Source organism: Protopterus annectens, chromosome 6.part0 (genome assembly GCF_019279795.1).
Source record: "Protopterus annectens isolate FY-2018-M chromosome 6.part0, PAN1.0, whole genome shotgun sequence".
NCBI classification, from domain to species: domain Eukaryota; kingdom Metazoa; phylum Chordata; order Ceratodontiformes; family Protopteridae; genus Protopterus; species Protopterus annectens.
In genome coordinates, this window is record NC_056737.1 from 1,123,599,791 (window position 1) to 1,123,621,416 (window position 21,626).

Sequence of the window (21,626 nt, forward strand, 5' to 3'; positions counted from 1 at the left end):
ACAATTTTTACATTTTTAACATAATATGCTTATGTATCTATTTATTTATTAATTTATTATAAACACATTTATCATTTATTTATTAAACCTGAAAAATGTTTTATGATACCAACATATTTGCTTAATGTTGGCAATGAACTTTTATTAATTTTATTAATTATGTTCATTTTGACCCTCTAAAATGAATTTTATTGTGTATACAAGTTATATATCTGCATACATATTTTAGCTTTTACTATAAAGACATTATTCATTTATATATTCATAAATTTTCGTGAATAGATTACACAAGCATGTGCGTATGTATATGCATTTGTAAAACCTAACACAAGTATATCAGTTATATACTTTTTAATATATATTTTTACTTTCTAATTTCATGACAACTGATTGTAATGCACAAATGGTATACACACACACACTTTTTTACTATTTGTGTTGGTTTGACTCATGGTAAAACTGCATATTTTATTGCACATTTCATTGTGTTATACCTTTAACTATCACACCCTACACCAGAGGATTCAATTAGTGAAAACAGAAAATGATTGGTGCTTTTGTTTTGAAACTTAATTAATGATAGTGTAAAAGTTTTTCAGTTGTTGGGCATGCTCTGTTCTTGAAAAAGTCTCCTACACAGGAGATGAAAGCGCCTGGATTTGACTCATTTGGATTAATATCATTCATTTATTTATTTATTTTATTTTTTCCTCTGTGTGTTGTTAATAAATTGCTTTGTTACATATTATACACCTAGTGGATTGTTTTTTCACCACTGAAGCCATTCTGGTTCATCTGTTTTGCGTTTTTTGTTTGTATAGTTATCTAATAAATTGTGTTTTAAATTAAGAGAGCGTTTTTCTTTTCCTGTGTCCAATTCTACAATTTGGTTTATCTGTTCATGATATTTGGAGAATAACTGTAAGATGACTTCTCTGCTTAATTTAGCAAAAGCATAGTGGCATCAAGCAGGAATGGAAATCAAGCCAGAAGTGGATAAAAATCAGGCAGCAACTGGATGTGCCAAAAAACAAAATAAAGAATATAAGGAGAAGGACCAGATGAGAAGGCAAGAAATGTGGAGAAAGCATAAATATAGTTGCAAGTATAGAAAACTTTTGGAAGAACATCATGTTGATCAGGAACAAACGCAGAAATTGTTGAAGAGAGGTGAATTCAAACCAAGAGATGAAAGGTTAATGTTGGCAGCCCAAGATAGTGGGTTACGTACACGTTGGTTTACAAAGTCCATTGAACATGTGGGAGAAATAGACAAATGTAGGTTTTTGTAAAACTGAATTGGAAACGGTCACACACCTCGTTGCTGGTTGCGACATACTAATGGCTGAAGGACTGTGTACTGAAAGGCGTAACAATGTGGCAAGACTGTTGCACTGGGGATTGTGCAAACATTACGGTATTGAAGTGGATGAAAAAACACTGGAAACATGAGCCACAAAGCGTCATAGAAAATGATGAACTTTATATCACATGAGACCACCCATTACCAATAGTGCAAAAGATAGATGCTAGAAAACTGGATATAGTGGTCCAAGAAAAGAAGACAAAAGTTGCACTGATCATTGAAACCGCCACACCCATTGACTACCGTGTCTTGTGTACAGAGAGACACAATGTCATAAAATATCAGGATCTGCAGGCAGAACCGAGAGCAATGTGGAAGAAAGATACTCGGACAGTACCAATAGTAGTAGGAGCAATGGGGCTTATAAAAAAGAATCTCCAATTGTATTTGGATATGTTACCAATCCATGTAACCCTGTATGAATTGCAGGAGGAGTCATTACTAGGCACAATGCAGGTGCTGCAAAGAGCACTTTTGGCTGACATCAAAGACTAAAACAATGCTAATTTTATGAACTTTAATTGTACTTTGATTTAGGAATGGGGTCCTTTCCCGTCATACTATTATAAACCCAAAAGATTTTGAGAAATTAAAAACAGAAGTACTGTCGCCCACCTTTGTTGGCATCATACACTTGGTCATCAAAAAACCTCATGAAACTCTATGTCGATAGGATGATTAAGTTTTTGAGGATGCAAATTCAGTTTGGAGTTATCCTGCTACTGTCCCCTAGGGAGGTGCAGAGTACTGGCCACCTTACCCTTCCCTTGCTAGAATCTGTAATGACTCTCCCTTCGGGTTTGGTGTTGTTTATCCATTTGGAACCAGAGCACCTTTGTTGGCGCTGGAGTTACTTATAACCTCGATGCTGACTGCTTCTCCGTGTCTCTCAATTCTGATGTCTTTGGATTGAGATGAGACTCTAGTGCCGGGATCTGGTGGTGGTAGAGTGAATCGGCACTGAGATTCTCAGAACTGTCATGCTCTCTCTCTGTCTGCCTCTCTTGGGGCTTGAGCTCTGGACAAGATCGGCTTCAGGACTGAGGGTTGTCTGTGGTGAGGGTTCCTTCTATTCTTTGGATCAGAGAGCGTCCTCGGAGATGGTGGCAGATTTGGCATTCAAGCACTTTGAAAAGGTTTTGACAAATACCAAAGACAAGGTGTCTTTAGCCACCCTAGATCTGCTAGCCTGTTTCATGTCCTTTTCATTTTATTGGACAGGGACAACCAGTACCAAGGACTTCTGAGTAAGTCTGCTTTGTCAGCTCCACATCTGATTCTGAAACTTCTACTGTTCCCAAGAAGGTGCCCCCAGAAAACAGATATGCAAATGGAAGCACTTAGAGTTTTCCCCAGAATCTTTCACTGAGGACACTGACTTAGAGGAGAGGGAGGGTTCCTCTTGCTCCCTTTCTGTAGATGTCACATTCAGTGATTCTCTCAAATTAATGTCTCAGAAAGGGGTTTGGTTGTTCCCAAGACCCTTCTCTGGATGAGTCAGTATTCTTGGAATCTTTTGGTACCAGACTGGCATTGTCCTGGGTGGAACCTCCCATTGTTCCACTTATTGACCTTATGGCTGAAGAAGCATGGAAGGATCCTGATGTGGTGCAGCCCATTCCTAAAAATAGCTGATCGCATCTTACCTGCGCCTATGTACAGGAAGCACTGAGTAAGGGTCCACAGTAGATACTGTGGTGGTGACAGCAGTCACCAAGAATGAACAATCTGTGCTCATCTCCTAATAGAGAGACTCTAGGGTGATGGACGCATTTCGGAAACGGGCTTATGCATTAGCAGCTTTCACCCTTAGGTCACTGATCCATCTGGCTCATTTAACAGGATTCCAGAGAGACTTGACCAAAGAGATCACTAAGTCCCTCTCAGGTGTATTGGAATGTGGATATTCAGAAAAAAGTGGACTCCCAGCTTTCCACCCTGCAATTCTCCTCAAATGTAGCCTTACATTTACTCTGTAATGCAGAAACAGAGTGTAAAGGATTTGTCCAGATAAAATCACTTTAGCTAGCAGGACTTGGAAACTCTCTATCTGATACCATCCCTGTGATAGGAATAAAGATGCCTTTTCAAGTAGTTTATTCAGTTAAGTAGGTAAATGGATGAGTGTTCTACTTAACTGAACAAACTACTTGAAACTTCAGCAAAGTGTCTTCATTCCTCCCACAGGGAGGGTATCAGAGAGAGAGAGTCTTCTAGATCTGCTAACTAAAGTGATTTTATCTGGACAAATCCTTTGTAGTCTGTTTCTTGTTAGGCCTGTTACCCTCTGGATGACGAGTGGGATACTTGACTTCTGGATTCCCTCTGTACTGTGTAATGTAGATGATGGTATGGTCATATCAGCAGGCACTGGCATCAACATGTGCCCCCACACCTAGATGTGGCTTTGTGACTTTGTGGAAGGCTTTAAGTCATCTTTTGTTGATGCCCCTTACGATGGTTTCAGTTTGTTCAGACCGAAAGTTAAAAGACACAGTCACAAGGAACCAACAAGATGGTAAGATTTTATCTGCAGTGGAAATACACTTCTCCATCCATAAAGAAGTATCTGAAGTTGTTAATCTTCTTCCTATTCATCACTGATCGGTTCGGTTCAGAGCCCTCGGAACTGAGTCAGCCTAATACCAAGCTCGCGTACACCACAAACTCTTGAGCTAAGCTGCTACCCACAATGCCCTTTTCCCAGTTACCTCAGATCTCGTTTGCTGCGCAGCCATATAGCAGCATTTCACCGAGCTCTCCAGCTAATTGTTGTATTTTTTCAAAATTTACTGTATTTTGTAAGTTTTTTCTCCTAAAATTCTTCTCTATTTTATTATCTTAAACAGCTCTACCCACGGGTATCCTCTTCTTACCATTGTTGGTAAACGTCCTTCTTTATCCTTGTGGTATTCGTAATACCATTGTTGGTATATTTCACTTTTCCTTCCTTTCTCTATCCTTTTTTGGATTGTTGAATCAATATACTTAATATGTCTGAAAAGAAAGGGAATTTGGGGTTTAAGCATTGCACTTCCTGCAATGGTAAACTCCCCAATAGCAACCAGCATGATGATTGTGTATATTGTCTGGGGGTTTCCCACTTATCTGAGAAACCTCCTTGTCAGATTTGTGCCAGTTCGGACGCAGAATGAAAGGAAAAATAAACTTATTTTGAAAGGCCTGCTATCTTCTCCCTTTTCTGAGGCTCTTTCTGCATCGGTTTCAACCCCTCCATCAAAGGACAAAAAACGCCCTCATTCTGACCCTCTTCACCGGCTGGTGATAAGGGCAAGCCTCATAAGCATAAGGCCCACAAGTCTTCCACGGAACACAAGATTGCCTCCTCGGCTCCGAGTTCTGCTCCACTGGTCTCTGCAGATATTTTGATGACTTCCACATTGGCGCCGCCCTTGGCACCGACTGCTACAGTTCCAAGTGTGATTTTGGCTCCAACCTTATTGCCTGCTGTTACCTTGGCACTAACGTCACCCATCTCTGTTCCGAGATCGGTACCAACCACTTCTTCGGAGCCAATAATGACTTCCACTCCAGCTATTCCCTCGGCTCCAAGCCCTTTCTCGGCATCAATAGTCCCCACTTTGCCGGTCTCAAAACTGGAATCCTCTGTGCCAACTTTTCCTACACCATGAACCCAGTACTCCCCATCTTTGGATCCATTTTCAGGACAAGCCTTTAGCCCCTTTTTGGACCGACCTGACCCCCCCTCAAGAGTGTCGGTAAGGTCCACCAGGAGTCTATCTGAATTGGATGTGGTGCGCCTGTTCGATCAGCTGCTGACAGCCAGAGGGATTACAAATGTTCCTAAAACCCATCCCACTCTGGGTTTGGGGTCCATTGCCCCCACGGCGCCCATGTATTCTCCCCCCTTGGACCCTTCGGTTCTGAGGCCCATAGCTCCAACGTCTTTGGGGGAAATCCTCTCCTTGGCCCCGACAGTGACCTTCTCTGAGGCTCCGAGGCCCCTTTGTTCCTTCCTAACCACCCCTTTCTCAATCTCATGCTTGGGGAGTGGAAGCCCCGGCTCCAGGTACAGTTCCAGTTGTTTCATCGGTTCCATCTTCGGATCTGGGGGGGGCGACACCTGCCCCGGTTTTGCTTGAGGCTCCGTCCCTGGTAGTGGGCCATGTGGAACGAGGTGTGCCTTTGGTTCTGAGATTGTCTTCCTCAGTTCCGGGCTCCCATTCCTCTTCGGGCAGGCCTGCCTTCAGGGTGATGGAGAAGGTGCTTGCTTCGGGAAGCGCTCCTCCTACATCGGACCTTCCCCCTGCTCCTTCTGAGCTGCAGCTATCACAGGTCACCTCCCTAGGACACTGAGAGTGCAAGCCTCAGGAAACCCCTGTACAGGGTAACCTCCTTTCTGAGTCTTCTTCAGACGCTCCCACTGAAGAACCACCTCAGAAACGGACGTGTAAGAGGAAAAACATGGACTTCCCCGGAGGAGTCCCTCACTGAGGATACGGACTACGATGATGGGGAAGGGTCCCCACAGTCAGCCCCTGATGATGTCTCCTTTGGAGACATCCTGGAAATTTTGAGGCAGAGGGGTGACTGGAAGCCCTCCAACCCTTCCTCGGAGGAATCTGTATTCCTGCACACCTTGCACTCTCCGCCCTCTACTTCTTGGGTGACCCCCCCGCCGATGAGTTAGTCCAGCTCATCATGCAGTGGGCATGGAAGAACCCTGATACCGTTGAGGCTATTCCCCGGAGACCAGACAAGATACTTTCCCCTCCAGAGGAACAGCCCCATTGGTCTAGAGGCTTACCAGTAGATGCTATGGTGGTGGCAGCTGGCACAAAAAAGGACCTTGCGGAGGAAAGTCCTACTGTCCATCCACCCAACTGAGAGTCCCGGATGGTGGACAGATTAGGGAAGTGAGGTTTTGCTGTCAGGTCTCTGAATTATTTGGCACATTTTACAAGGCTCCAAAGAGATCTCATCTCTGAACTCTCTGGAACCCTTGCGGGTCAAGTTTCTGATGGGGCACGCGATAACTTTGCTTTTCAGCTTGCTACCCTAGGGTCGATCTCCAACTCGTCCATGAGGTTGCTGTCCAATGCAACCGAAGGGGTGGCTAGAACTGTGGGTACAGGTGTAGTTATGAGACGCCATACCTGGATGCGCATTTGTGACCTCGCGGACTCCTTCAAGTCTTCCTTCTTGAACGCCCCTATTGAACCGTCCGCTTTGTTCAATTCTAAAGTGAAGGACACATTAGCCAGGTGTGAGCATGATGGAAAAACCTGGTCTGCCATTGGCCTACGTTTTTCCAAACCTCAGCGCTCTTTCTCCAGGAACCAGAGGAGTGGAAAGATATGGCACAAAAAATCTCAAGTGTCTTTCCGTAGTGCATATGGTGAGGAATCCCCCAGAGGCAGAGGGGGTTCCAGTAATGGAATATGCCCCTTTAGGGGCAGAGGGGGTCCCCGAAATCAGGACTCCAGGGATTCTTTCCCAGGATGACCCTATCAGCGTTCCTGAAACGCTGCCCGATTGCTTTCCTCTGGAAGCAGTCTGGGCTTGTTTTTCTCTCTGTTACAAATGATCAATGGGTGCAGTGAATAATTTCCAGAGGTTATTACATCCCTATAATCTCTTACCCAAGACCCCCAAAATGCCTTCCTGATGTTCCACCCAGTCAAAGGGAAGAAGCAGCTTCAGAAATAAGAAAGCTGTGTCAAAAACAAGTCATCCAACAAGTCCCCCCAGACCAGTGCTGGTCCAGTTTTTACTCAAGATTCTTTTTGGTTCCAAAAAGGACTAGGGACAGGAGATCCATTTTGGATCTTGGCCAAATAAACATATCAGTAGTTCAGACCAAATTCCACATGGTCACGATACAATCCATTCTCCTATTTCTTTGGGAAGGTGTGAGGATGTGCGCGATAGATCTCCGGGATGCATATTACCACATCAAAATGGATAAGTGCTCCAGGTGTCTCCTTCGCTTCCACCTGGGAGCCAATCATTACCAACTCAGAGCCCTGCCATTTGGTCTCTCGACGGCCCCCCAGAGTGTTCATGAAATGCCTATTAGTGGTGACAGCTCATGTGAGACTTCAGGGATTCCAGGTCTTTCCATATCTAGACGATTGGCTCCTCTCTGCCCCCACCAACCGCCTACTGGTCATGGCCCTCTGCTACACTCTAGCACTGGTGGAGTTTCTAGGCATCACAATACACTGGGAAAAATCCAACCTTCATCCTACCCAACAATTGGAATTTATAGGAGCAGTATTCAATACTCAAACAAGCCAAGTCTCGCTCCCTCCTCACAGACTTTAGAGATTAAGATTTACAAGTACAAGTGATACTATGTCAAAGGAAGGTGTCTGCAAGGGAAGTTCTACAGGCTCTGGGGTCTATGGCAGCAGCCATCCCGATTGTCCCCCTGGCAAGATTGCATATGAGACTGTTGCAATGGCTCCTTTTGTTCCAGTGGGTATCCAGTCTCCATCCTCTAAGCTCACAGCTCCTCATCACCAATTCCTGCAAGCAAGACCTCATAGGTTCATAGGTTCATAGATTAGTACTAGACAAACTGCCCTTGTGGGCCATTTTAAGCCTAGCCAGTTATCCCTTGTGAGACTCAAACCCAGCACCTTGTGTTTGTAAGACAAACACCTTAACCATTAGGCCACCCTCCCATCCTCTGGTGGATGAGAACAGATGAAAATATTTGGTGCTGCCCCTTCCAGATTCCCCACCCTAACTTCACTGTAACCACAGACGCTTCCCTGATAGGGTGAGGGGGGGGGCACTTCCAGGGAAAGACAGTCCAAGGCACGTGGTCCAGCTTGGAGGTCAACTTGCATGTCAACGTCCTGGAGTTAAGAGCGGTGCTGTTAGCACTGCATGCACTTCATCTGCTCCTTCCATCGGGGACAATTTCAATCCAGTCGGACAATATGTCTGTCATCTGGTACATAAACAAACAGGGAGGGACCAAATTCTACCCCCTATGTCACGAGGCCATGAGAATTTGGCACTGGGCAATAGCTTCCAACCGCTTTCGAATTGCAACGCATATCCTGGGGAGCTCCAACGTGATTGCGGACAGGCTGAGTAGATGTATCCTCCGTCCACACGAGTGGTCTCTCAACCCGAACGTGACGGCAGAAATCTTCAGCTGTTGGGGCCAGCCTTGCTGCTATCTTTTTGCTTCCCCCTCAAACAAAAAATTCAGCAGCTACTTTGCCTCTTTCCCTCAGATGGGGAATCACCGAGAGATGCTTTGACTCACGATTGGTTCCAGGTCTCCTCTATGCTTATTCTCCAATACCTTTGATACCCTATTTCTAAAGAAAGCAATCCAGTTGAGATGCAAAGTAATCTTCATTGCCCCTTTCTGGCCTCGACAAGTGTGGTTTCCCTTCCTCCGACCTCACCTGTTACAACCTCCTTGGATCCTAGACACTCGTCAGGACCTGATATCTCACCCACAAGGGCTGACTCCCCCAAATCTGTCCACTCTCAAGCTGACAGCTTGGTTTCTTCACTTCCATTAGTCGCCTGGCAGGAAACCCTCTCCTCACCGGTCTGCCATATTATACTGGCCTCCCAAAAACCATCCACCAGAAAAATCTACAGAGACAAGTGGAAAAGATTTGCTATCTGGTCTAATAATCAGATGCTAGATCCTTTTTCAACTCCTACAGCTGCTATACTCCAGTATCTTTCTGAGTTGTTTGTCAATGGGGCATCACCTTCTACTATTTGAGTCCATTTAGCTGCTATTTCCAATTTCCATAACAGTTCGGATGGCGTCCCTCTTATCTCCACCGACTTTGCAAGACCTTTCTCAAGGGTGTTTTCCATAGCAGACCTCCTATCAGGCAACCTGTAAAGACGTGGAATCTCTCTCGGGTACTACAGTCTCTCTCTCTCTACCCCCTTCCACCCTTTTTGAGCCTGCTGCAACATGTGATCTAAAATTCCTGTCATGGAAATCTTTGTTTTTGGTAGCAGTCACATCAGCCAGATGGATATCTGAGTTACAAGCCTTATGCATCAAGAGCCCGTATATAATATTTCATAAGGACAGAGTATCCCTTCGTACTAACCCTTCCTTTCTACCCAAAGTGGTTTCCAACTTCTCTATTAACCAGTCCATTGAGCTCCCTGTGTTTTTGCCAAATTATTCCAACAAGGGAGAATACTGTCTACATTCATTGGACATACATAGACAACTACGTTTCTACTTGCACAGGACTAAGTCCTTCCACAAGTCGGTCCAACTTTTCATTTCCTTTTCTGGCCCAAGAATGGGATGTGCTGTATCAAAAGTTACTTTATCAAAATGGCTCAGAGATTGCATTACCTTTTCATACTCCCTAGCGAATGAATCTAAACCTGTTCAAATCAAGCTCATTCAACGGCCATCACAACTTGGTTGCCTTTCACTCCAGTGCTCCATGGATGACATTTGTGCAGCAGCCATTTGGGCTAAACCCCATACTTTCATCAAAGCATTACAAATTGGATTTGGTCTCCAGAGCGGTGCTGTTAGCACTGCATGCACTTCATCTGCTCCTTCCATCGGGGACAATTTCAATCCAGTCGGACAATATGTCTGTCATCTGGTACATAAACAAACAGGGAGGGACCAAATTCTACCCCCTATGTCACGAGGCCATGAGAATTTGGCACTGGGCAATAGCTTCCAACCGCTTTCGAATTGCAACGCATATCCTGGGGAGCTCCAACGTGATTGCGGACAGGCTGAGTAGATGTATCCTCCGGCCCACACGAAAGTGGTCTCTCAACCCGAACGTGGCAGAAATCTTCAGCTGTTGGGGCCAGCCTTGCTGTGATCTTTTTGCTTTCCCTTCAAACAAAAAATGCAGCAGCTACTTTGCCCTCTTTCCCCCAGATGGGGAATCACCGAGAGATGCTTTGACTCACGATTGGCCCGCCGGTCTCCTCTATGCTTATTCTCCAATACCTTTGATACCCCTATTTCTAAAGAAAGCAATCCAGTTGAGATGCAAAGTAATCTTCATTGCCCCTTTCTGGCCTCGACAAGTGTGGTTTCCCTTCCTCCGACCTCACCTGTTACAACCTCCTTGGATCCTAGACACTCGTCAGGACCTGATATCTCACCCACAAGGGCTGACTCCCCCAAATCTGTCCACTCTCAAGCTGACAGCTTGGTTTCTTCACTTCCATTAGTCGCCTGGCAGGAAACCCTCTCCTCACCGGTCTGCCATATTATACTGGCCTCCCAAAAACCATCCACCAGAAAAATCTACAGAGACAAGTGGAAAAGATTTGCTATCTGGTCTAATAATCAGATGCTAGATCCTTTTTCAACTCCTACAGCTGCTATACTCCAGTATCTTTCTGAGTTGTTTGTCAATGGGGCATCACCTTCTACTATTTGAGTCCATTTAGCTGCTATTTCCAATTTCCATAACAGTTCGGATGGCGTCCCTCTTATCTCCACCGACTTTGCAAGACCTTTCTCAAGGGTGTTTTCCATAGCAGACCTCCTATCAGGCAACCTGTAAAGACGTGGAATCTCTCTCGGGTACTACAGTCTCTCTCTCTACCCCCTTCCACCCTTTTTGAGCCTGCTGCAACATGTGATCTAAAATTCCTGTCATGGAAATCTTTGTTTTTGGTAGCAGTCACATCAGCCAGATGGATATCTGAGTTACAAGCCTTATGCATCAAGAGCCCGTATATAATATTTCATAAGGACAGAGTATCCCTTCGTACTAACCCTTCCTTTCTACCCAAAGTGGTTTCCAACTTCTCTATTAACCAGTCCATTGAGCTCCCTGTGTTTTTGCCAAATTATTCCAACAAGGGAGAATACTGTCTACATTCATTGGACATACATAGACAACTACGTTTCTACTTGCACAGGACTAAGTCCTTCCACAAGTCGGTCCAACTTTTCATTTCCTTTTCTGGCCCAAGAATGGGATGTGCTGTATCAAAAGTTACTTTATCAAAATGGCTCAGAGATTGCATTACCTTTTCATACTCCCTAGCGAATGAATCTAAACCTGTTCAAATCAAAGCTCATTCAACTACGGCCATCACAACTTCGGTTGCCTTTCACTCCAGTGCTTCCATGGATGACATTTGTGCAGCAGCCATTTGGGCTAAACCCCATACTTTCATCAAGCATTACAAATTGGATTTGGTCTCCAGGGGAAGAACGGCCTCGCTCAATGGTTCTCAGGAATGTTCTTCCAAAAGGGCCACCCAAGTTTTCCAAGTAGCTTGGGATTCTGTCCCATCAGTGATGAATAGGAAGAAGATTAACAACTTCAGATAAAGAAGTTATGTCTTACCGTAAGGTTCCATCTGAGTTGTTGATCTTCTTCCAGTCGTCACACCCTCCCACGGTCCCCCACCAAAGGCTTCTGGTGGATCTTCTGGGTCCTTATGGTGTTTCAGGGTTTCTGTGCAGAAATGGACTCTGTTTTTCTGTTTTCTTCTATATGTTGCATGCAAACTCGACCTAAGGTTACTGAGAGAAGGGCATTATGGGTAGCAGCTTAGCTCGAGAGTTTTTGGTGTACACGAGCTTGGTATTAGGCCGACTTGGTTCCGAGGGCTCGGAACCGAACCCATCAGTGATGACTGGAAGAAGATCAACAACTCAGATGGAACATTATGGTAAGACATAACTTCTTTTTCTGTAGGAAAGAGAGACTGGGGAAGATGATGTCTTTCCACAAATCACAGAGTACTTTCCTTGACTCCCAGAGTAACAGACTACCCCATGGCAGTCCAGGAGGCAGATGTGAACCAGATAACCAAGTCTTTAGCGTTCCATTTTCTGAGAAAGCCTTTCAGTGCTCCTGAATGGTTGCCCAACTGCTGCACTCTGGCAGAAGTCAGGGGGCATCTATCTCTGCATCCGCAAGCATGGCACAGAATAACTTCAGATTCATGGATGCTAAAAATAATATCTAGAGGCTGTTTAATTCCCTTTCCCCTACCATCTCAGTAAATAAGAAAGTCCCTGATGTTCCACCCAATCAGTGAAACTCAGCAGCCAAAGAAATTTCAAAGCTGCCTAGAGAGTCATCCATCTGCCCCCCCTCCCCCAAGACCAGTTAGAATCTGGACCCCATTCCAGGTTCTTTTAAGTGCCAAAGAAAAACGGGGGGACCTCAGACCCATTTTGGATCTCTGTCACCTAAACCAGTTTATAAAACAGACACAGTTCTGGATGATCACAGTACAGTCTATTTTATCTCTTCTGAGGAAGGATGATTGGATGTGCTGTATAGGCCTCCAGGATGCTTACTATCACAGCAAAAATAGCAAAGCAATTTATTTATTATTTATTTATTGACATTTGATTACCAGGAAAGTCCGATTGGGTAGAAGCCCATTTTCAGCAGAGGCTTGGGGAGAAACGCTACTAATTATTACAAAAAATTTTAAGAACAATAATTTTACAATCTTCAAAAATAAAACAAAAACATCTGCAGTTTAAATAATTATAACAAATTAGTAATAAAATAATGAATAGAAGTTAGATGACAATTATTTAATATTTATAGAAATTTTAGACAGCTTGAATAGATATTGAAGGTAAGTTAGTCTAATACAAACAGGGATTACAATATGAAGTGAGGGAAAAACAGGCTTATGGTATATTTGGAGACAAAGCCAGAGAAGAGAATTTGATAGAAGTAAGGAAGTAAGTGAAGAAGGAATAGTAAGGAGGTATAAGGAAAGAAAAGGTACTTGTTCACATTTAGGGTATAGTTTATCCTGGTTTTGAGCATGAACAAAACCAGATTTTAGGTAGTATGTCTTTCAGAGTGGTTTTGAAAGATGGGAGGGGGTATTTACCTGATGGATACAGATAAGGAGTTCCAGGCCTTAGCTACATTGCACAAGTACAAACAATGACCAATAGATTTGGTAGGTTTATTGACAGACAGGAGTTTTTGGTCACTGGATCTCAGTGACCGACTGGGAACATAGTTGTGTAGAATGTTTTTTAATGCTGGACAGGCAGATGGATGCTGGATGATTTTATAGGTGATAAGAAGGGTGTATATGTTAGTTGATGAGGCAGTTCTAACCTGGGATTCCTGTATGCACTCCCCCCTCTACCACTAATGAATAAATTCATACAGAAAGCAAGACAGTGCAAGGCAAGGGTGATCCTCATTGCCCCCTTTTGGTCCTGACAGACACGATTCCTCTATCTGTGGCCTCTACTAGTTCATCCTCCATTGGTGTTGGATTATTATCCAAACCTACTGACTCACCAGTCTGGTATGAGTCCTCCGAAGCATAAATCCATGAAGGTTAACCACATAATTCTTCCAGTTGTGAGCACAGCCAGAGATGACAGACTTTCTCCTGAAGTAGTCAGTATTCTTTCTGCTTCACAGGAACTGACCGCTAGGAAATTTTATCAGAGTAAATGGAGAAGATTTTCAATTTGGGCCTTCTCTAAAGGCCTGGACCCATTTTCAGCACCTGTGTAATCCATATTAGTTTCTGTCTGATCTTTTTGACCCGCCACCAAGGTACAATTATCTGCAATTTTGAATTTTTATATTGGGCGTAAAGATGTTCCAATAGCTTACCTTAACATTTCAAAAGCCTTCCTGAGAGGTGCTTTTCTGCTCAGACCTTCCATTAGGGGCCCAGTACCACCTTCATGGGACAGCACTGTTATGCTACAATCCCTAATTCAGGCTCCATTTGAACCAGCTGCTGCTGCTGATCTAAAATTTCTTAATTGGAAAACAATTTTCTTAGTGGCAGTGATGTCAGCCAGATGAATTTCAGAGTTGCAGGCCCTCTCTTCTAAACCTCCATGCCTAGTGTTCTACAAAGATAGAGGTTCCCTTAGAAGTAACACAGTGGCATCTGAACTTCATTTAAATCAGTCAGTACATTTACCTGTGTTTCTTCCAAGGTGTTCGAACAAAGGAGAGTACTTACTGCATATGTTAGATGTTCATAGTCGCTTAGATTCTTTATCCTCAGAACAAAGGAATTTAGAAAGGATGATCAATTATTCATTTCTTTTTCTGAACCAAAGTTGTGAAAGGCAGTTGTCAAAGTTACTCTATGCAGATGGCTGTCAGATTGCAGTTCTTTTGTGTATAATAAGGAAAATTTACCCTTACTAGGTAAACTTAAAGCACATTCAACCAAAGCATCTTCTGCATTGGCAGCATTTGGCAGAGGTTTATCCCTTGATGATATTAGTGACATGGCCACTTAGGCCACAGAACACACCTTTGTGTCTCACTACAAGCTGGACACTCAATCAGGATCACATTCTTTATTTAGCTCCACCATACTTAGGCATGTCCTTTCTTGATACCACCCAATTTGACAGCTTGGTATTCTTTACCACACATTTTAGGAATGTCCTTTCTTGACACTACCCAATTTGACAGCTTGGTATTCTCTACCACACATTTGAAACATATGAAAATAGGCATTAGATTTGAAAGTTATGTCCTTACAGTAATGTTAGAGCCATGTTGTCTGATTTTCATCCAGTTCAAACACCCTCCCTCCTTCCCCCTTCCAAACTGTCACTTATGGCTTTGAGACGATTGAGTGGATTTTATTCCCTGTCTGTGCACAGTAATAACAGACTGTACCCACTTTCTCAAAAATTCTAGACCATCCAGTTTAAGGAGTTGGTTCCTTAATCAGGTCCTGTAGGTAATATGTCCATATTTTTTCACAAATTTGGGAGGGCAAACTCGACCTGAGCACCTGAGGGGGAGGGCCTAGAGATTCATGGGTAGGGGAGAAGTCAGAGCTGTTGATGTAATGAAGCTTAGAAGTCAGCACCGACTTCGGATCCAGTCAGATCTGACAACCCATACGTTTGAACCAGATGGAAATCGGACAACATGAATCTAATGATCTGATGTTGTCAGTTTTCATTCTGTTCTGAACTATTGAGTTCAGACCCGAACCGTCGGATTCAGCTCGACCGTTGTGCAAGCTCATGGTAACCAAATTTCTTAAGCTTCTCCCTTACCCGCAATGACCTCCCCCCCAAACAACCTCAGATCTCATTTGCCGCTTCTAGCTAACAGGCATGGTTTACCATCTCTCTCGAGCTGTACAACTTGGATAAGTAAAACTTTTTGTATTTCTCTGTTTTTTTCTTCTAAATCACTAATTAATATTCTCTTAACTTCAATCCCTCCTTTTATATTGCTATTTTTCTAATTTCCTTTTGTACTTGGTACTTCTTAGATACTATTGTTAGTATCTCTCCTGCCTTATGACTCTGTTGTAGCTCTTTACTTACCATTGCTGGTATTCTCTTACCCTCTCATCTTGCTAGTTAAAAAAAAATCTTTGTCATACGTATTTTTCTCTATATAATACCTTCTGACGTTGTTCTTCTTCTTCTTCATTGTTCAATATGGCTGACAAACCTGCAGGTTTTAAAAAATATACTAAGTGTGGGAATAAATTGCCAGTTTCTGATGCCCACACTCTTTGTGTTTATTGTCTGGGCCCTCTTCGTTTACAAGAGGATTGCTCAACCCCCTGAGGTTTCAGTCCCTAGACCACCCTGCACAGAGTCTCCAGAAAAAAGATTCAGGAAAGAAGTTTCTGCAGATGAAATGGCCTCCTCAGAAGAGGAATCTCTAGCCTACTACTCACAGATCCCCTCCCCTCTAGATTATGCTTCCATGGAGGTGGACTCCAGTGGAACTGACTCTCACCCATGGAGGAACTCTTTTTTGGCGAGACCCTAGTCAGAATGAGAGGTCATTTCAAATAGGAGAGCACTCAGGTATCTGATGTACAAAAGAGGTACTATGACCTTCTGCAGGTGGAATCTCCCAGTCCTTCAGCTATTTCTGCTGTATTACCTGCTCTCCTAGATGCTTTCTCCTCTGCTTCCAAGGCCGCAGACTCCCAGCTTCCTGCTGCTAAGTCTAACCGATTTTACATGGTCCCTGAGGACTGTAAGTTCTTGTTTAAATGTCCTTCAGCAGACCCATCGGTGATTTCAGTGGTTTCAGACAAACCATCCAGGTTGCTGCCTTCCGCCATTCTCCTTCCTTCAGATAAGGACAGTAGGAACCTGGAAAGATTGAGCAAAAAAAGTGTACACTTCAGCTACCTTGCCATTTTGAGCCATTAATTACCAAACACACATGACCAGATTTGCCATAGACCTCCTATCCTAACTCTCCCAGGTCATTTCAGATTTGCCAGACTCAGACAATAAGACCTTTTCTGCATCCTTGCTTGGCGCATCCTCTCAGGTAGTCTGCCACTCCATTAAATGCAACTATGATGCTGCAGAGGCCTCTGTCAGAGCAGGTGCTTCTGGCTCTGTCTTAAGGAGATTCTCCTGGTTAAGACTTCAGCCATTACCAGATGATATCAAATCTAAGCTTATTGATGCCCCTTTGGACAATTCTGCATTGTTTGGTCTTGCAGCTGCTAATTTATTTAAATCTATGCTGGAAAAGGGAAGAGAGTTGCAGGAATTAAAACACATCTTTGTCTCTCCAGTGGCTAAATTTCAGAGAAATTACCCAGCAAAAACTGCCTTTGTACATAGGTACTCCAGCCCTCCTCCACTTAAAACAAAAAAGGATGGTAGGAGGCATCAGCAGTCCAGGGATGCCCCTGCAACTCCAATTCAGAAGTGGCCCTTTCCAGACAAGCCTGGTTCTCTCTGACTGCCCGAACCACCCCACTCATATTCCAATTTCCCAGCACCTCTCTCTGTCTCTGCCACTTTGGGAAAGCATAACTGAAGACTCTTGGGTTATGTTCATCATTCAAAAAGGATACTTTCTGGTATGGAATTCACTACCTTCCTTCAGGGGCACTCCCCATCCACCAAAGGAACAACTGCCCTCCTTTTCAGAGGTACTTCTAGCCCAGTGAAGACAAGGAACCATTCAAGAAGTTACTTAAGGCCAAAAAGGAAGTGATTTCTACTCCAGAATGTTCCTGGTGCCCAGAAAGGATGGTACTAGGAGGCCCATTTTGGTTCTGTCTCATCTCAACACCTTTCTGAAGGTACCCACCTTCTATATGTTAACTCTTCATATCTTGTTCCCCCTTATTCTGCCACAAGCCTTCTTAGCCTCCTTGGATATCAAAGATGCATATCTACACATTCCCATACACCCAGCTGCGGGAAGCTTTTGCATTTCTCTATGGCTTCCTGACATTTTCAGTTCTCTACCTTGCCCTTTGGACTTTCTACCATATCATATCAAGGGTATTTACAAAATGCCTAGCCCCTGTGAATGCCTACTGCAGGCTTCAGAGCATCCACATTTTCCCTTACCTGGATGATCTCTTTATGGCAACTTCCACAGAGATCCTATAGCAAAACATTCTTTTTGCCATTTCTCTTCTACAACACCTGGGTTTCACAATAAACTACAAAAAATTCATTCTCTACCCTTCTCAGGATCATATTTTCCTGGGTTGCAGGATTCAAACAGACTTCATGACAGTCTCTCTCCCTCCTCAGAAGGCACTGTACCTCAAGCCAGGGAGTTCTTCAGGGTTTTGGGTTTCATGGGTTCCACTGTCCCAGTGCTTCGTCTGGCAAAACTTCACATGAGGAAACTCCAGTGGTTCATAAAGTCAGTTTGGATGCAGCATTCACACCCACTAGACTGTACAGTTCCTCTCATCCCCTGTCTGAAGGGGGAATTTCAGTGATGTATCCAACAAGTGTCTCTCAACCCAGGACTTCCCTTGTATGCCCTTCCTCCAGTTCAAGAGCTGTTTACAGATTCTTCGGATGTAGGATGAGGGCAGCTTTCAGAAACTTGGCCCCCCTCTCAACAAAGGGAACACATCAGTGTAAGGGACATGAGAGCGCTGCTGCTAGCCATTCAAACCTTTCATCCTGTCTTTCTCCCAGGACCTTTAAAATTGTTCACAGACAATATGACAGTCCTTTGGTATGTGAACAAACAGGGGGGAACCAAATCCTACCTATTATGCAGGCTGGCAGTCCAATACCGGGTGATGCTTCAGGCAGTGTACATCCCATCCAACCAAAATTGCATGGCAGACACCTTGAGCAGGTCCCTAACACAGTCCCACGATTGGATGCTGTCGCTCGTCCACTCAGGATAAAACAGACTTAACAGTTGTGGGTTTGGTTCAAGCAGCTTTATTACACGCAAACACATCAGGATTGAGGCTTAGTAACTTAAACTTAAATAAACTTTTAAACAGACTGACTACTGCACTCATACATGTTAACACCCCGGCTGTTCACTCAAAATGGCACTGCTGCCTGCACGTGCTCTCTATTTGTATACATGTGCCCTCACTTTGAAATGCTTTTTGAAGACACAACACACACTCTGTTCTACATCCTCCCTCTTTTAGAAATAAGTCATGCACAGTAATAATGACAACAATCATTGACATGCAGTTATACAGAATTAATTACAAGTAAAACAGTCATGTCCAGGTTGCTGTTTATTGCACGTTAGGTCTGAAAATACAACCTAATTGTCTGACGTAAAAACTAGGACTGGGTTTAACAACAGGGACTGTCTTTAATGAATGTTCAACTTCAGGGACATCATCAGGAATGGGAATAGGTTCTGAGACACATCCTTCAACAGGAACATCGTGTGGATTGCTCTGAGATCTAGAGTCTGTATCACAAGTACGATGCTGCCATATCGATTCAGACACCGGAAGAAGATGCCTGTGATTTCTTCTGTATTCTGTACCCTCAGATTCTATTAAGTAAGATATGAGCTCAGCACATATACCTCTTACTTCAATTCGATCAAAAGCTTTCGCCGTTTGCATCCTCACTGACTCCTTCTTTCAATGGATGAAGAAATCTTCTCATTTTATTATAGTTGGACTGGAATGAATACTTTTTGAATAGTTGGGCTTTAATTGCTCTGGTGTTTTTAGCTTTAGGCACTAACAAACTGGAACTGATAGGCAACGTTGTTCTGGTTTGCCTAGACAGAAGTCTCTGAGCAGGTGAGCCAAGTAAATTGTCACAGGTATATTTTTAAGATTAAGCAAATTCACAAAAAACATCAGTATTGTCATGCTTTGACCTCTCTAGTAATGGCTTTGCACTTTCTACTGCATGTTCAGCTAGGCCGTTTGACTGTGGGTACTCAGGGCTACTGGTAACATGGACAAAGTCTCACTCTTTTGCAAATTTCTGAAACAGCTGACTGGTAAACTGGGCACTATTTTCAGAAATAACTTTGTGTGGACTACCATGGACTGAGAAATGATGTTTCAACTTAGTTTTGACAGTACTGGACGTTAGGGTACATAGTAGATCAGTCTCTAACCAATTTGAAGAAGAGTCTACCAACACTAAGTAATACTGACCATTTGACTCGAGTATATCAGTAGCTATTGTTGACCAAGGTAGTTCAGGAATCTGGTTTAGCTGAAGTGGCTCTTTTCAAATGTGGTTCAGTACTATTGCATACTGAACAGGATGAAAGTGCTTTATCAATAACTTTTGACAGACAAGGCCAAAATACTAGTCCTTTCGCCCTTCTTTTGGTACCTTCAAAACCTGGGTGGCCATGATGCAAAATCTGGATGTACTCCTGTTGTAAGGAAGTAGGAACGTCAATTTTAGGACCTTTGAAAATTATGCCATCTTCTATCAGTATCTCCTCTCTGAAAGGAAAATAAGGTTGCACTTCTGGTGGTACACAAGATTGCTTTAATGGCCATCCAGTATTGATGAAGTGGCTGAGCTGTTTTAAAATTGGATCAGTCTTTGTATGATTTCTCAGCTCATCAAGTCTAGTGGTCGAAACATTACGCACTTCCATGACATCGAAGTCGCATCAAGCTGTTCTGTAGTATTTCTGGGTGATCTGGATAAGGTATCAGCCAGATAAAGAAGTTTACCTTTGGTATAGACCATTTTGAAGTTGTACTTTTGCAGTCTGAGCATCATTCTTTGTAGTCTTGCTGGAGCTGTATGCCTAGGCTTCTTCAAAACAGTGACTAGAGGTTGATGATCAGTCTCGATCTGGATAGCTTGGCCATAAATATAATTATGGAACCTCAAACATGGGAACACAATGTGAACACAATTGCTAAAAAGTTCCATTCTCAATTTGAGCATACTGCATCTCAGTTTGGGTAAGAGTTCTAGACACATAGGCTACTGGTCTATTCTTTTGAAGAGTAACTGCACCAAGACCGAACTTTGAAGCATCAGAAGAAAGAATTACTGGTTTGTGGATATCATAGTATCTTAACATTGGAGGACTGGCAGTCTTCTATTTCAGGTCATCAAATGCTCTCTGGTGGTGTTGCAACCATGACCAGGTAACATTTTTGCATGTCAGCTCTCTCAAGGGTTCTGATAATTCACTGAAGTCTGGTATAAACTTGCCCAAATAGTTAACCATACCAAGAAAACGCTATAAGGCTTGGACATTGTCTGGAGCTGGCATCTCCAGAATGGCTGCTTGTTTGGAAGGATGTGGTCGCAAACCTGAACTGGTAAATAAATGACCAACACACATAACTTCTGGTAGCCTGAATTTACATTTCAGAGGATTGAGCTTTAGGTTCACTTCATTTGCTTTGTCCAGAACTTTCCTGAGGTTTCTGTTATGCTCTGCTTTACTATTGCCTCCAACTAGTAAACCATCTACTATTATAGCACACGGATAGCCTGCAAAACATTTGCTTCATTCACGCTGGAAGACTTCACTTGCAGAATTTATTCCAAAAGACATTCTGAGAAATCTGTATCTACCAAATGACATACTGAATGTAGTCAGTGGTGAAGATATGCGATCAATCATTACTTGCCAAAATGAACTTTTTGCATCTAAGACAGTAAAAACAGTGGCATTTGGGATGAGGGTAGCATCTTCCTCAACTGTACACAAAGGATGGTGGTGCCTCTTTAATGCTTTAAGTCTCTTGGGTCAATACATATTCTGATTTCCTCTGAGCTTTTCTTATGAGCAAGTAATGCTTGATCGCATATCTTCACCACTGACTACATTCAGTATGTCATTTGGTAGATACAGATTTCTCAGAATGTCTTTTGGAATAAATTCTGCGGCGCCGTGGCTTAGTTGGTTAAAGCGCCTGTCTAGTAAACAGGAGATCCTGGGTTCGAATCCCAGCGGTGCCTAGAGGGGATCGTAGGTTTGTCCCAGGGATTACTCCCGTGTCACTATTAGACAGAGGCACAGTAAACTAAACCTTAAAAAGGGCACAGTATACTCAAATCAAGGGGTGGCGTAAG

At 43.4% G+C, this 21,626-nt stretch overlaps 1 protein-coding gene and 1 non-coding gene across 2 annotated transcripts in view; both read left to right on the top strand.

Annotated features, from left to right (window-relative positions):
• The window catches only part of LY75 (lymphocyte antigen 75), a 3,856,564-nt gene that overhangs the window by 532,691 nt on the left and 3,302,247 nt on the right, over positions 1–21,626 (top strand). The window lies entirely within an intron of this gene.
• Positions 21,439–21,512, top strand: TRNAT-AGU. The gene has a single exon. It is a non-coding gene; the product is annotated as a tRNA-Thr (tRNA).